A 15632-nucleotide genomic window follows, 5' to 3' on the forward strand; every position below is an offset into this window, starting at 1 on the left:
TTGAAATTAAATTTTAGGACTTTGTTTTTCATTCATGTATTCTGTTGTTAGTAATAGAATGGTTTCTTTAAAAAATTTTTTTTCTAACTAACTACCCTTCACTATCACCATGGACACAGAATCATTTTGTGTGTGTGTGTGTGTGTGTGTGTGTGTGTGTGTGTGTGTGTGTGTGGTGTGTGTGTGTGTGTGTGTGTGTGTGTGTGTGTGTGTGTGTGTGTGTATGTACTGGCCTGTACATGCCTACTCATGCATGCATGCATGTGTGGAGCTGAGAGATTGATTAATGTTGATATCCTCTATACTGTCCATCTTTTTTTGTGGGGAGTTGAGGGGTGAGACAGGGTCTCTATTATGTAGATTTGGGTATCCTGGAACTCTCTGTGTAGACCAGGCTGCCCTTGAACTCACAGAGAGTTGCCTGCCTCTGCCTTTTGAGTGCTGAGATTAAAGACGTGTGCTACCATGCCTGGCCCCATCTTAAGTTTTGAGCTAGGGTCTTTTACTGAATCTGGAACTCACCATTTCACGTTTCAGTTAGACTACTGATGTAGCAGCCCCCAGGGTCCTCACATTTCCACCATGCCAAGTTTCAGATGAGTTCTTGGGATCTGAACAGGGACCTCCATGTGGACACAGCAAACACTTCACCCACTGAACATCTCCCAACCCCAGACCCAGAATCTTACGTTTAAAAGCTGCTTTTTCAGCCAGGTGTGGGGTGATGCACCAGCAATCCCAGCACTCTACAGGCTGAGGCAGGAGAATCCCATCCTCAATGCCAGCTCTGCCTACATAGTGGATACTGTTTCTAAGAGATAAGGTTGCCTGTGTTAGATTTTTGCAGTACAAAATGGAAATACTCAATCCATGAAGCTTGTAAGAAAGTGCACTAAATCTTAAGCATTTGGCGGCAACATAAAATGTTCAGTATACCGTAGGCAGGGCATAGTGGAGCACACTTTTAATCCCAGCCCTCGGGAGGCAGAGGCAGTTGGATCTCTAAATTTGAAGCCAGCCTGTTTTCCATGAGTTCTAGATCAGCTAGGACTATCTAGTGAGACTCTTTCTCAAAAAAATAAACTCTCTCTCTCTCTCTCTCTCTCTCTCTCTTGTGTGTGCGTGCGCGCACACACACACACTAAATAAAGATGTTGTTTTGGATGTTTGATCCAAGGTATTTAAGTCCTAAGCCTGTAATAAGCCTTGTGGCTATTTCCTTGTTTAAATGACTTTGACACTGTTTGGCATTTAAGGAAAACCCACTGAAATCTTTATTAAAGGCAATTCAGCTCACCAATACTACTGTTTCCTGTAGAACTGTGTCTTCTGTTTTCTTTTTAGCCCATGGATGGACTTGTTGACTTGGAATCTCCCCCCCCCCCCCCCCCACACACACACACACACACACAGGGTTTCTCTGTGTAGTTTTGGTGCTTGTCCTGGAACTCCTTCTGTAGAACTCACAGAGATCTGCCTGCCTCTGTCTCCCAGGCATGGACAGTGGGATGAGGAGCTTCTACAGGGACTCAGATATGTAATTAGGCCCTGCCCTCCGCAACACCTTGGTCATAGCCTGGTCAGTCTGGGAAAGTAATACATGAGCCATCTAAATGGACACAGAGCATCCAGAGTGTTTTCCAGTCTCTGTTCCGAGGCTGAGGTGATGAGCGAAGGAGACTTGGTGTGTCTGTGAAGGCCGTATGGCAGGTTCACTGTGTACCGGTGAAGGCAGAAGGAAAAGTGGAGGAATGTGGTTTTGGTTCCCAGGTCTGTTCTAGAAGGTTGACCCGTCTTTGCACCTTTCCTAGGTGAGGAAGGTGGGAACTGTTGGCAGCCCCCCCCCCCCCCCATTCAGTGTCCCACCCTTGCCTCTGGAAGGAAGCCCCATGACTCACTTGTGGCCTCATTTCACAGGCCCCCGAGGCTGCAGCACACCTGGCCATGCTGTGTCTGGTGCTTCCTTCTGACCCCCACCCCCATGGCTTTCCAAGTTAGAAGGGAAGCTTGCCGTTCTTTAGATCAAGTTTAAAATAATCATTGAAAGTTGAAGACTTTTGTAAGTCACTCAGGGATGAGGCAGATAAAGGTTCTCCTTGAACAGAGAGTCTCTTAATTGGTTATTTTCTACGGGTTATTTGGAGGTTGTGTGAGTTTTTCCAAGCCCTCCTTATCTGTCCAATCGCAAGCAGGCATATCCGTCTGTAGGAAAAAGACCCCACTCACCTGTAATGTGATTGACTCTGGTGTGGATGCATTTTTACTTGCCTCCTGTAATATATGTGGGTGGGTGTCTGGAGAGGAATGTGTCTTTTGGCAGGAAGTAGAGGATTGCCTGGCTTGCCCTGTGATTTGCTGTGTAAGCCGATCTGATGCTTGGTCTGCGGCTGGCTATCTTGAGCACACATGAGTTGGGTTGGTTATCTTTGTCAGTCAGGGCGGGCTGTTTGTTAGACTTTGTCTCATTTATTTTGGAGTTGTTGAAAATCAGATGTCTAAATTCTAAAGTTATTAATAAATCGTGTTGTATTTAAAAGATTTTAGAGTGAGTTTCTAAGAAACTGGTTAGTAACTATTTTTTGCTAGTCAATACTCTTGATAAAATGTGTTATTAGTTGAGATTTGTTTTCCTACACAAATCCCAAAGGCCTTTGGATTAGGGCTTTAGGCTGTGTTAGAAAGAGAGCCTGTTCACTAAGAACCTGGCCTGTTTCTCATGCAGACTTGTTTAGTGCCCAGTTAACCTCTAAGTTACACTTTCTATAATTAGGAGCCAAGAGGCCATTCTGTAGCTCCATAAGCCAATCACAGCCTCACGGCCCCTAGTTTACATGTGCCAATGACTGGGTCATTAGCCAGAATGTCATCCAGCAACTGGGATGCAGTATTTACCACCAGAGGTCATGTAACATCACTTGATACTCCCTGAGTTACTTGAGTCAATTATTTCTCCTGTGATGGTGAATGTCTCTTGCTAGTGAGTACAGTGAGCAGAAGGATCAGCCACGAATTCTGAAGTTTGTGGGTAGAAAGGCATGTATGGGGGGTTGTAATTGATGATGTTTGAGCTCCTCCAGAAGCAAGTGCCTTCCCAGTTTTTCTGAATTAACAGTAATCCCCAGAAGGGCTTACCACGCTCTGATTCTCCCTCCCCATTTTAGAAATTAAGGTAGCTTGGTGTGTGGAGTTCGGGGCCTTTGTGTAATCTGGAAAGCCCTCTGAAGAAAAGTGTGTGACATTGCCCTGCCTCTGTTTTGTCTGAATGTCTGAGCTCACTGTATTACTGTGCTGTGGCTCCATTTACAGCCGGTGCAGCCGGTGCATGGCCATCCCCCTGCATGTGGAGTCTGGTTCTAAAGGGTGGCTCCAGCGTCCGTCCGTTCCTGTGGTAGTTCTTTAATGGCTTGGTTGCTGTTTGCTTTTTTTGTGACAGGTGTGGTGATATTGTGTTCCCCAAAATATTGTGCACCCTAAAAAGCTTATCTGGGGTCAGAGAACAGAACAGCCACAAGATATAGAGGCCAGAAAATGGTGGCACACATGCCTTTAATCCTGGCATTCTAGAGGCAGAGATCCCTCTGGATCTCTCTGAGTTCAAAGCCACACGCCTTTAATCCCAGAAAGTGATGGCAGAAAAGAGAAAGGTATTTAAGGCGTGAGGAGGAGAAACTAGGCTGGTTAAGCTTTTAGGCTTTTGAGCAACAGTTCAGCTGAGACCCATTTGGATGAGGACTCAGAGGCTTCCAGCCTGAGGAAACAGGATCAGCTGAGGAATTGGCAAGGTGAGGAAGCTTGTTCTGCTTCTCTGATCATCCAGCATTTACCCCAATAACTGGCACTCAGATTTGTTTTTATTAATAAGACCTTTTAAGATTCATGCTACAACAGGGTCTTACTGTGTAACCAAGGCTGTCCTGTAACCTGGTGTAGCCCAGGCAAGTGTCACATTTCTGGGAATTCTGAGCCTAAGCCTCCCGAGTGCTGGGGATACAGGTGTGGACCACCACACCGTTTCGTGCATTTTGATGGTCATTTAGAGTAGCATAGTTTCTGGTTTATTTGTTCAAAGCATCAAGCAAGTTAACAGTCTGCTCTTGGCAGAGTTTAGGATAGCTTCTACATGAGATGATAAATGCTTGCAAAAACACGAGAAATGCAGAGAGACAGAAAAATGGAAACCATCTCTCATTTTACCAGCCAAACAGGGCCATTATTAACAACTGGTGACGTGTTCTCACAGAACTCAGAGTATGGTCCCGGAGGGACTGGGGACGGGGACAGTTGTGATTGAGGGACTGTCCCGAGACTAAAAGCAGCTAGAGCCTGGGTGTCTGAAGTACTTGGTGTCTTCCAAGCATCGAACATCTGGTTCTGTGGTTGTGGTTTTCTCTCCTGTGAACCAAGGGAAGAGAGTTTCCTCAAGGAGAAGCTGGGCTCAGCCTCCTGGGCTTAACTTGTGTTTCTACAAGTGTTTAGGGAGTGATCTTGATTAAGGCACATTTCTCAGTGTGTGTGTGGGTATGTGAGTGAGAGTGTGTATGGGTCTGTATCTGTCTGACTGTGGGTGAGGCATCACCACATGGACAGGTTGCTAACTTGAGAGCCTGGTAACTTCCTTTGGAAAAGTTGCTCTGCTCTTGTGATGTAGACAGGAAGGCAAGTCAATCACCAGAGGCCGTGTGGCAGCAGTCGAGGGCTGAGTGTCTGCAACCCTCTGGGATTTTGAAATTTATCTGTCCCCTATCCATTCTGAGAGGTGCTCTCTTCTCCTGTGCTCCCTTCTGCTGTGTTCCAACAGGTTCAGAGAACTTGACAGAGCTACAGTATAAAGAGCCTGCAGGAACCTACTCCGATTAACCACTGCATCCTTCATACTGCATGTGCAGTTACTTGGACTATTACCCTCTGGATTTCAGATATCTCCTGTAGTTGGAAAGTATTTCTCCTTTGTGGGGTTTTGATAGTTTCTCCGAATCTGTTTGCCGACATCCTTCACTGATCTCCTAAAAGTGACTTGGATGCCACAGCCCTTTTTACTCTCGGGGTGCTTCTTAAAAATATCTAAGCTCAAGGGGGGGCGGTGTGCTAGCCCTGAGACATTGTGGTAAACAGAGTGGATGGGGCTTTGTCCTCTGCTTTCTGAGTAAGGAGTGAAAGCTGCCCGAAAGGAACTTTGCCTTTTGTGGTGTCACATTTGAGTGCTTACAGAAAGCAACTTTCAATTTCTATTTAAAATGTTATTTAAAAATAGTACCTGAGCCCGGCATGGTGGTCTACTCCTATAATCCCAGGACTTGGGGCTGAGGTAGGAAGAGGGCAGTCTGGCTGTATAAGACCTATCTCAAAATAAAAGATAAAGAAGCCAGTGGCTGTGTCTTTGCTGTCTGTGTCCCTCCTGAGAGCCTTTGTGACACGTGGGGATGCTGTGTGATTAGCACGGTGGAGCTGAGCTCTTGACTGTGTGCATGGATGGTTTATGGCAGAACATTCAGTAGATTTAGTTCAGTTAACTTCTCAGCCAGGATGGTAGTGACTTAAATAGAGGAACTGCCCAGCTGCCTGGACTCTCACTTGCTTCCCGTTGCTGTTCCTCTACAGACACCATTGGTAGGCTCTTACTGGAGATGAGCTTTTGATGTAAACATCTCGGTCCTCAATCCTGTGCCCATTGCCATTTCCCCTCCCTTGGGAAGACTTTGGACCTGCTCCTCAGTGGAAGATGGCAGTGAGACTAAACTGCAGCAGAGAAGGAAGAGTGGATCGAACTGGGAAGAAAGTCGGGAGAGTGTCTAGATGAAGGGTTTGCTGTCTGAAAACTAAAGCCTGCCACTGCTTCTTTAACTTCTGGGCTGCCCCTGTTCACACAGGCTGTCCTGTTTTCTGATCAGGGTCTGAGGGTAGCTTTTGCACAGCGCTAACTTGTCAGCATTTGGCTGCTCTTCATAGTTGGTTCTAAGTTAACGAAAGTCTTGAATGAGTGGCCGACTTGCTAGAAACAAGCCTGCCTTTAAAATACTCCTAATTTCCTGTCACATGAATCCCTCTTTTGTTAATTCTGTAAGGAAACTATGGGATCAGTTGGACTTGGGGAGGGGAAGACTCTTCCTTACATTTCCCACTGGGGTTTTTATATTTTTCTAGAGAACAAAGAATGATTTTCTCTAAGTTTAAAGATGAGATGAAGAGCTGTCTAGTTCCTGGTGGACTGATAACAACTGTTTGTACTTCCTTGCTGTTTGGTCCTCCTGAACTAGTGGAATTAAGATTTTGACCTGCAAACTGGGCGGTGGTGGTGCACGCCTTTAATCCCAACAGTCGGGAGGCAGAGGCAGGTGGATCTCTGTGAGTTAGAGGCCAGCCTGGTCTACAAAGAGAGTTCCAGGACAGCCAGGGTTGCTACACAGAGAAGGCCTGTCTTGAAAAACAAAAAACCAAACCAAAACAAAACAAAAAAAGGTTTTGTTCTGCAACCTTTAGTGCATTCTTTGAGATTCTTGGACTCTTCTAGAGGTAGAAACACAGCTTGGAATAGTTGCCTCAGGAATAATCCTTTGATCCATAGTGGGATCGCCTGTCTTTGGAAGGCAGTTGATCCTGTGAAGTTTAGCTGGGGGGCAGTGGACTCTGAACCTCTCTGTCTTGCTCCCTATGCTGTCCCCTTTGGATCTTGGCTGCCGTTGGGTCTGCAGACGCCACCCCACATCAGATTGCCTGGAGACCGTGTCTCATCAACAACCCTCCTGATGGCTCCCTCAAGGCAGTTGTGGTTGGGAGAAGCAGGCAGACGTGTCTTCTGGTGTTTACACAGAAGGGCAAAGCAGACTCAGGTCTCCGTGTTTCGGTAAGGGGGTGGAGAGGAGGGAGGGCGGGTGTATGAGAGGGAGAACGAGGACTTGGGCTTCTTCCTAGGGTCTTCTCTTCAGATCTTTTGTCTCAATGCAGCCCTGCTGGATTATTCTGCTCTGGAAGATAAGGAGCCCGTGAAGAGCTTCTGGTTGCTACTTGGCTGTTTTTCAGCCTCCAAACAATGTTTGATTTTGTTAGTTGTTTTCTGCAAGAGCAGTAGGCCTTGTCTTTTCCCCTCTCACCTTTAGAAGGCCATTTGCTGTGTTTGGAGGACATCCGTGAACTATCTGCCCAGGGATGCTCCCTGGATAACAAATAGGAAACCATGAAGGCCGTCAAGGAGAGAGAACACCATCATGATTTTTCTGTGCCTGCGGGGCCTTTCTGCTTAGGTCGTGTCTTCTGAGAACCAGCTGTTTTGACAACACCATTTCCAGGGAATAGCTAGTTTTTTATTAAGCCAGCCATAAAGTTCTTGGCCAGAGGAAAAATTACTTACTTTTGTAAAGACTGTTTCAGAGTCTCTATGTGACTTCTATTGAGAGAGAAAATGACTTCTCTGTAGATAGACTTGCAGCCTTTGATGGACTTTGTATAGAATGCCCCTGTTCGCTGACTTAACTCGATCCACTGGCTTTTCAGCATGTCCATTTGAAAGAATGCCTATAGCGAGAGGAATTGTGATCTGAACTATAGGAAAAGCAATGTGTATTAAGAATTAAAGGGGAAAGCATCCCTTCCCCAAAGAAAGCAAGTGATGAAAGATAGGATTGGGCTACCAAGAGGAACTGTGCTCATCCGTGTGACTCCAGCAGGGCCTGTGGGTGAAGGGGTGCCTCTTGCTTCAAGGTACCATCTGAGTGCCCGTTGAAGGGTGATGCCATGGCTAGTTTGGAAACAGGCCGGAAAGTGCTTCCGCCATGGCAGAGAGCCTCATCAGAAGCTCTGCCTTGCATCCCCTAGCAAACCCATGTTGCAGCGAACAGAGAGTTCTAAACATGCTGGATCTAGAGACTTGACATTCTCTGTGTCTGGCCGTTCAGTCCCAATGACAGAGCAGAGTGTGGAACACTGATGGCCTGTCAATTGCAGCTTGTTCACTGAGGGAAGAGACAGGCTGATTGCTGCTTGTGTTGTGGGCTGTCGGTGGGAATGGTCAGTGTGTATGGAGATACCGTGAAAGGCTCAGACAAAGCAGTGTAGGGCTGCCTCATAAGGCTACCGCAGCACTTGCCTAGAGTGGTGTTACGCAGCAGAAAGTAAAACATATCAAGTGTGATAGTTAGGACTAACAAAGGTTATGCTGTTGGCCATGGAAGCAATTTCTTTGCTCAGTGAGAAAGTGCTAGTGTGCTAAGAGTAAGGGAAATGTTTGATGTCCCTAGTCAAGACCATTGTGATCATGATTAGCTTTTCCCCAAGGACTAATGACTTGGGGCATCTTTTTGTGTGTCCTGTTTGGCTCTCTGCGTAGCCAGTGTGGTTTGTGTGTATGTTGGGGGGGCATCTTTTCCACATCCTGCTTTTCTAAGTTGTTATTGTCTTATTGTTGACTTCTGGGCTTTTGCATATATGCATGCGTATAGAATATGTTACAGGTGTGATCCTTTGCCCAGCATTGTTCTTGGACCATAGCTTGACTATTTGTTCTTTAAATATCTCTGTTGAACAGGAAGTTCAGTTTCAAGAAGTACTCACAAGCCCAACGCTGGGACGATATTCCCCTCTCTTTGTTTCAAGAGGCTTTAAACTTTATCCCTCAAGAGTTTAGATTGATGCTCCATCTAGCTTTGTGTTGGCAGGAAATAAGGCAGGTGTTGGCCACCTTTCCCCTACGTCTATCCAGTACCTTTGGTTGGAAAGACTTCCTTTCCAGTTGTGCTTAGTTGGTGTCTGTCACCGCGTGGCCTCCCTGTCTGTGTGTATACAAGTTGCACACTGTAGAGTGTCTCGGCATTGTAGTAAGTCTTGAAGTCAGACAGTTACGTCTTTGCTTTGACTCCTTGGTATATTACAGATACTTTGCAATTTTATATAAAACTTTAGCTTATATATGTGTTGTAAATAATCGCCTGCTAGATTTTGAATGGAATTTCATTTCATCCTATCTTCCAGTTTGTGGAGAGTAGATATTCTAGTAATATTGTGACTTCTCTCTGTGAACTGTTCCACTTAAGTTCTCTCAGCCTTGGTTTGTAGATTACAATATAGATTGTGCATGTCTTCCATTAGCTTTATTAGCTATAGTGGAAGTTTTAGTGTTCCTGTAAATATAGTTTTACAGATTTCATTCTTTCACTTGTTAGTGTCCAGATATTCAGTCGCTGCTTGTCTGTTGTCCTGAGATCTTGCATACCTTCTGGATTCATTTGCTAGTTGTAATTTGTGTGTATTTGATCAGGTTATGGACATAATTCTGTAATCATGGCTATTGTCTGTAAATGATGGAAACTTTACTTTTTCCATCCTCCTCTTTAGACCTTTAAGTTCTCCTCTGCTTTTATTGATCTGTTGACACTGCAAACTAGACATGGCAAGAATGCCGCTGTCACACACACACACACACACACACACACACACACACGCACGCACACGCACACGCACACGCACACACACACACACACCATGGTAGAGAAAACACTCAGAGCTTCACTGCTGACTCTTACGTGTGGTAAGAATGCCGCTGTGTCACACACACACACACACACACACACACACACACACACACACACACACACACACACCATGGTAGAGAAAACACTCAGAGCTTCACTGCTGAGTCTTACGTGTGGCATTTCCGGAGGCTCTGTTCCTGAGGCTGTGCACCTGTGTGGTCTCATGTCTAAGTCACCAGCATGGCCATTCATCTCTCCACTTTCTGTTGTTCTTACTGATGCTCCACCTTCCTCTTCCTCTTTACTTCTGCAGCATGCCCCAAGGAGTGATTTTTATCTTTTCTTTCTCATACCTGTGAAATTCCTACTTGACTTATCCCCACACCCCCAACACACACACCCAAACAGGATTTCTCTGTGTAGCAATCCTGGCTGTCCTGGAACTCACTCTGTAGATCAGGGTGGCCTTGAACAGATCCTCCTGCCTCTGCCTCCCCAGTGCTGGGACTAAAGATGTGCGCCACCATCCCCCCACCCCTCCCCCACCCCCCACCCGGTCTCTTGTTTGGTTTTGAATCAGGTCTTCCTGTGCAGTCCAGGCTGGCTTGCCTTCAGCTTGCGGTCCTAGTGCCTGACTTCTCTTACCGTGACTTCATCCTCATTGATTTACTCTTGATCAGATGTGTACTGAGCAGGTAGTCTAACTTCGGTGTCTGAAGCAACAGGTTGACAAAATCTGTTCTGTCCCAGAAAGCTCATTGTGAAGCACAGAAAGTGTTTTTAAGGAATGGTGATCTCCTCTCTGTAAGGGAGGGAGGGCCGTCTCCTCTGGGCTGATCGTAGAGATGGTCCGTGGAGAGCTGAGGGTCCTGCTCTGCTGTTCCTTAGGTGTGCCATGCCGAGATGAAACTGGCCTGCTTTCCCGTTTTAATTACACACACTCTTGGTAGATTCCGGGTGAGCTCTCTGGGCACAGTGTCCACACCCAGCTGGCATGTAGCTAACCCAGGATGGTAGCACACTGCTTACTATTTCATGCCTATGAAAGTACCTCAGCTTTCCAAGGCAATAACCTCTGTGTCTTTAAAAACTCAGTCCTCCTGCCTCAGGTCTGAATGCTGGGATTACAGACATGCAGCAGCACTCTTAGCCACAAAATGTTTTTGAAAGTATATTTGTGTGTTTGTGCGTGCTTGCACTCAGGTGCATGTGTAAGTGACCAGGTATGCTACAGCTTTTACATGCGTAGGTTAGAAGACAACCCTTGGGGGTTGGTTCTCTTTTCTTCTTTTACTGTGTGAGTTCTGGGGATCAAACTCAAGTCTCCAGGTGGCAGCGAAAGTGTCCTTAACTGCCGAACAGCCACAGGCCTTGCAACATATTTCTGAATGAAGCTTACTGAAAGTTTTTAATTTTGCTCATATATATCCTATGTTTTATTACTGCGTAGTAATCATGACATTATGGCAATAATTTCAGAATGTAGTCCTTTCCAGCATAGTTTGGCTTACACATTTGAGCCTGTCGGTCAGTAGAAGAGCTGACTTGTGTGCCTTCCCGTCACTTTACCCAGTACGTTGTTCTCTGTCAGGGCGTTTCTCGTTAAGTGGCCCCAACCGTAGCACAAAGTCACACTTTCAAGGAAATGCCAACACGTGTTAGTTTTGGAATTCTTAAATTATAAAACTTGGGAAAATGGAGTAAATAGATGCACAAGGCATTTGTGTTGTGGTTTCATAAAAATGAAGATGAGTAGTTAGGCATTAATAATAGACAAATTGGATGATGCATTTCTTGGGTCAAGAAAAGGTGTACCACCAGTACTTATAAGTATGTCCCTATAGCTACACAAATACAAAGTCAGAGCCTGGCACCCTGCTCTGGGTGCAGCTCAGTGGTAGAACCCCACCAAACAGGTAAGAGGTTCTGGGTTCATTTCCCAGCACTACCAGACAGAAATAATTTGTGAACTCAATTATGTATGGAAGGTTTGAGTCCACATTTCAACCACCAGTGTTTTATCATTTTCAAATATTAGAATAACTCTGGAAGATAAAATGTTTTTTAATTAACTTTTTTATTTTTATTCTTATGATGAAGAATGTGGTGACTATAAAAGATATTTACAGATCAGATAAGATTGGTATGTGTAAGTGTGTTTTTTATCCCTTAAAAATGCAGTTAGCCAGCTGGGCAGTGATGACGCTTGCCTTTAATCCCAGCACTTGGGAGGCAGAGGCAGGCGAATCTCTGTGAGTTTGAGGCCATCCTGGTCTACAGAGTGAGTTCCAGACAGCCAGGGCTACACAGAGAAAAACCAACCAATCATCACATGCCATTGTCTGTAATCAACAGGAAGCCAGTGTTTCACACACGTTACCCTGAGATGTTCATATGCTAGTGTTCTTGAGTAGACACAGTCAGTTTAACTGATATTAAGTATAAAGACGGAGTGAAAGGCATGTTGCAGGACAGGCGCTCGCTCGGGGTTTGCCCACGAGCCTTGCCTCTCTCAGCGCTCTTCTCACTTGGGTCCCGTCTGGTTTTTCTGGGTTTTTCTTACGTACAATTGTGGTTGCTTTGGTTTCGTTAAACTTAAGAGTTGTGGTGATTTGGCCTTTGGGTGTTCTTGTGTGCTTGCAAAAGATCTGGAATGTTTCCCCAACCCTCCGTGTCACAGTAGAAGGGTCTCATGTCAGTGGATCTGGGGTCAATGGATCTGGGGTGGGGTCACAGGGTGGAGTCCCTTCCCTGCCGTGCTTCTCTTCGGAACCTCCCCTTTTCTGTTACCAAGTCTTCTTCCAGTGGGAGGTTCGTATTCTCAGTTTCCTTTCCCCTGCTGCCCGCTCTTGTCTGCCCTTCTTTCCTCCTCCTCTTAACTTTCCCAGCCCAGAGCTCTCTGGTAGTTCATCCATCAGCCACTGCGGGCTTCTGAACCTCTCCGGATCATTTTGATGTTGTTTTTATTCTCTCGTCATCTCTGCCCAGATTGGCTGGACAGATACGTCAGACACAGATAGCTGATAGTTTCAGTCACAAATTAGCCAATTGGGGGGTTTCTGTTTGGTGACTCACAAAGGTCACTGGACACACTGTATTAATCTCCTAGTTTAATGGGCCCTCTGTTGAAGCACTTGGGGTGACTGTCCTTTTCTGTGAAACCAATGTACACTGTTAAATTGTCGCCAAGGGTGACTGTGTGACTGAATAGCCAGAGCTCTCAGCTGACACCCCGCCCCACCCCCAAGTGTGGTAATACGTTGTGTACCCTAATAAGTTTGCTGAAGATCAGAGGACAGAACAAGCCACTAGATTAAACATAGAGGCCAGGCAGTGGTGGCACACACCTTTAATCCTAGCACTCGGGAGGCAGAGATTCATTTGAATCTCTGTGAGTTCAAAGCCACCCTGGACTACAAGAGATTGACTCAGTCTAGGAGAGAAACAGAGCCAGGCGATGATGGCACACACCTTTAATCCCAATACTTGGGAGTCACACACCTTTAATCCCAGCACTAAGAAGAAAGTGATATAGCTGGGCAGAGAAAGGTATATAAGGCATGAGGAGACAGGAACTAAAGCTTTTCGGCTAAAAACTTTTTCAGCTGGAACTTTTCAGATCAGTAGTCAAGATTTTAGAGTATTTGTGGAGTTGGTGAGGTGAGACATGGCAGTGGCTTGTTCCTTTGTCTATCTGATCTTTCAGCATTTACCCCAATATCTGGTTCCAGGCTTTTCATTGTAAGACCATTTAGGATTCGAGCAGCACCCAGGAGTTTCCTCTACCTGTGTCCTTCAACCTTGCCTTTCTTCAGCTGTGAAAGTTGTGTTTTTTGACTGTGGGTGCTTAGGTCATGCTTGCTGGAGACTATTAGATAAAGTGTCTGTTTCCTAAAGACTAGGAAACAGAGTTGACCGTTTGTAGCAGTCAAGGTTGTAAGCTTCATTTGTGCACTGGAGGTTCTGTGGAGCTCAGACATGCTCCGGAAGCTCTGAGCTCCAGAGCCTCAGGGGTCTTGCTGAGAACACCTGACATGTGCATTTTAATTTACATTCAGATTTTCTAGAGAATTCTGCAGAGCCAAAGGATGTAGTGGCTCCATAGAAGGCTCTAGTCAGTGCCTTTAAGTTGTGGGTCTGTGAAAAGACGTCAGCTCTGTTGTGCCCTCTCCATCCTCCGCTGGGGGCATCGCCCTAGTTCCACAGAGTTCAGTACTGCCGGTCTCTGACTCAGACTTTGTTCAGATTGACAGTTCATCTGTCTTTCCTAGGTGCCCCACTCCTGTGCACAGCAGGCTCAGTTACCTCCTGGGGAAGAGCTCTTGGCTTATGTCTGGGGGTGAGGGGCTCCTCCTAGTTCCTGAGATTTCCTTGGTAGTGAGCCTTGCTGTCTAGGAAGTCTATAGATTGGCTCAGCCAATGTCCTGTGGGAGAATCTATCACTCGTTGTTCCAGCTGAATGCTATAAAGCTGCCTTTGATTCACTTCTTTAAAACAGTCCTAACTGCCTGTGGTAGTGGTGCACACCTTTGATCCCAGTACTTGGGAGGCAGAGGCAGGCGGATCTCTGTGAGTTCGAGGCCAGCTTGGTCTACAGAGTGAGTTCCAGGACACCCAGGGATATACAGAGAAACCCTGGAGGTGGGGGTAGGGAGGGAGAGAGGACACACACACACACACACACACACACACACACACACACACAGGAGGAAGATTAGGTGAATCTCTGTCAGTCTCTTCCAGTCTTTGGGGGAGGAGCAACCCTCCCTTACCATCAGTATGTCTTACTGTCTCTATCTCTACAAATACCCAGACTTGTCTAGTTCCCATCTAACTGGGGCATATGTTGAGACAGGGCTCCTGACCCAGCCTTCCCCTTATGATGAAATCTCTATTTAGAGCTAGGATCTTGTCTTGCTTTATTACCCAAATGGCTTCAAAGTCCTCGGCTTAGAGGGTCTGTCTAGCTCAGCTTCCTGAGTAGCTATGACTATGCTCCTGTGTTGGCACTCTGGGTTTTTTTTTTTGTTTTGTTTTGTTTTTTTTAATAATGGTACTAGGATCTAGCCAGGGCATTAGGCATGGTAAGCAATTACTCTACCGTTAAGCTATATTTCCAGACCACGTTGCTCTGAAAGTCAAATCCCATTTTCAAAGTCTCCAGGTTTCTCGTAATCTGATACCCATCTGTCTTTCACGCTGTATCCTGGTCCCCTGTTTTCTCAGGCATCATGGCTTACTTGACCTCAGACATACTGTTTATTCGTATGTTAGGGGTTACTACCAGCTCTTCAGGTAGCCCAGAATGTTCTCCTTTTATAACCAGCTCCTTCCTTGAGTGTGGTGTGGGTGGGTTCTCTTGTTTCACCTTTTAAGAGCCAGGAGTTGACAGCAGTGTCTGCCTTTGTTGCTCTCCACCTTATTTTTTGAGACAGGGTTTCCCACTAAACCCAGAACTTGCTGGCTTGGCTAGCAGCAGCCAGTTGGTCACCAGGATCTCCCTGCCTGTGCTCCTCAGCACTGTGGTTGTTGTCTGTGGCTTTTACAGGGTGCTAGGGATCAGTTCTTCCTTGCTGCTGAGTTACCCCGTGCTTTGCACCATCCCTGGCATCTCCCCAGGAGATGCCAGTGGCACACTCCTGCTCTCAGTTTGTGACCACAGACGTCCCCAGACAATACCAAGTGTGAAGGCAACCAACCACCACAGTTTAAATCCACTCTTCTAAACATTGAAATGTTTCCTTTAGTTCACAAATGAAGTCAAAAGCTTTTTTTGTTTTCTGTTTTTCTTTTTATAAGAGGAATATAACATTTTTAAAGCTATTATCAAGATTGTTCAACTCATACAATTAAGTTATGAGTCTATTTTCATCTTACATGGTTCTGTAATTCCATATTAAGCTTTGTGTTAGAAACCTTAAAATATTCTGAAGGGATTTGTTCTTTCAGTGTTTCTATATTTTCCACCTGCTCCCATCACCATGGAGCTAAACACTCTGAAAGACATCTTAGGTTAAAAACAGTAATGACTGAGCTGGAAAAAAATTTTTTTCATGTTCTTTTCCTTCTCTTCTGTTCCTCCTTAACCCTTCATCATCCGAATGGGATATTGATGTTAAAGTGGGATGCATAGTAGGGAGGGCTTGCTTTCCAAAACGTGCTCCCCTGGAA

This window comes from Peromyscus eremicus, chromosome 14 (genome assembly GCF_949786415.1).
Source record: "Peromyscus eremicus chromosome 14, PerEre_H2_v1, whole genome shotgun sequence".
In the NCBI taxonomy this organism is placed as follows: domain Eukaryota; kingdom Metazoa; phylum Chordata; class Mammalia; order Rodentia; family Cricetidae; genus Peromyscus; species Peromyscus eremicus.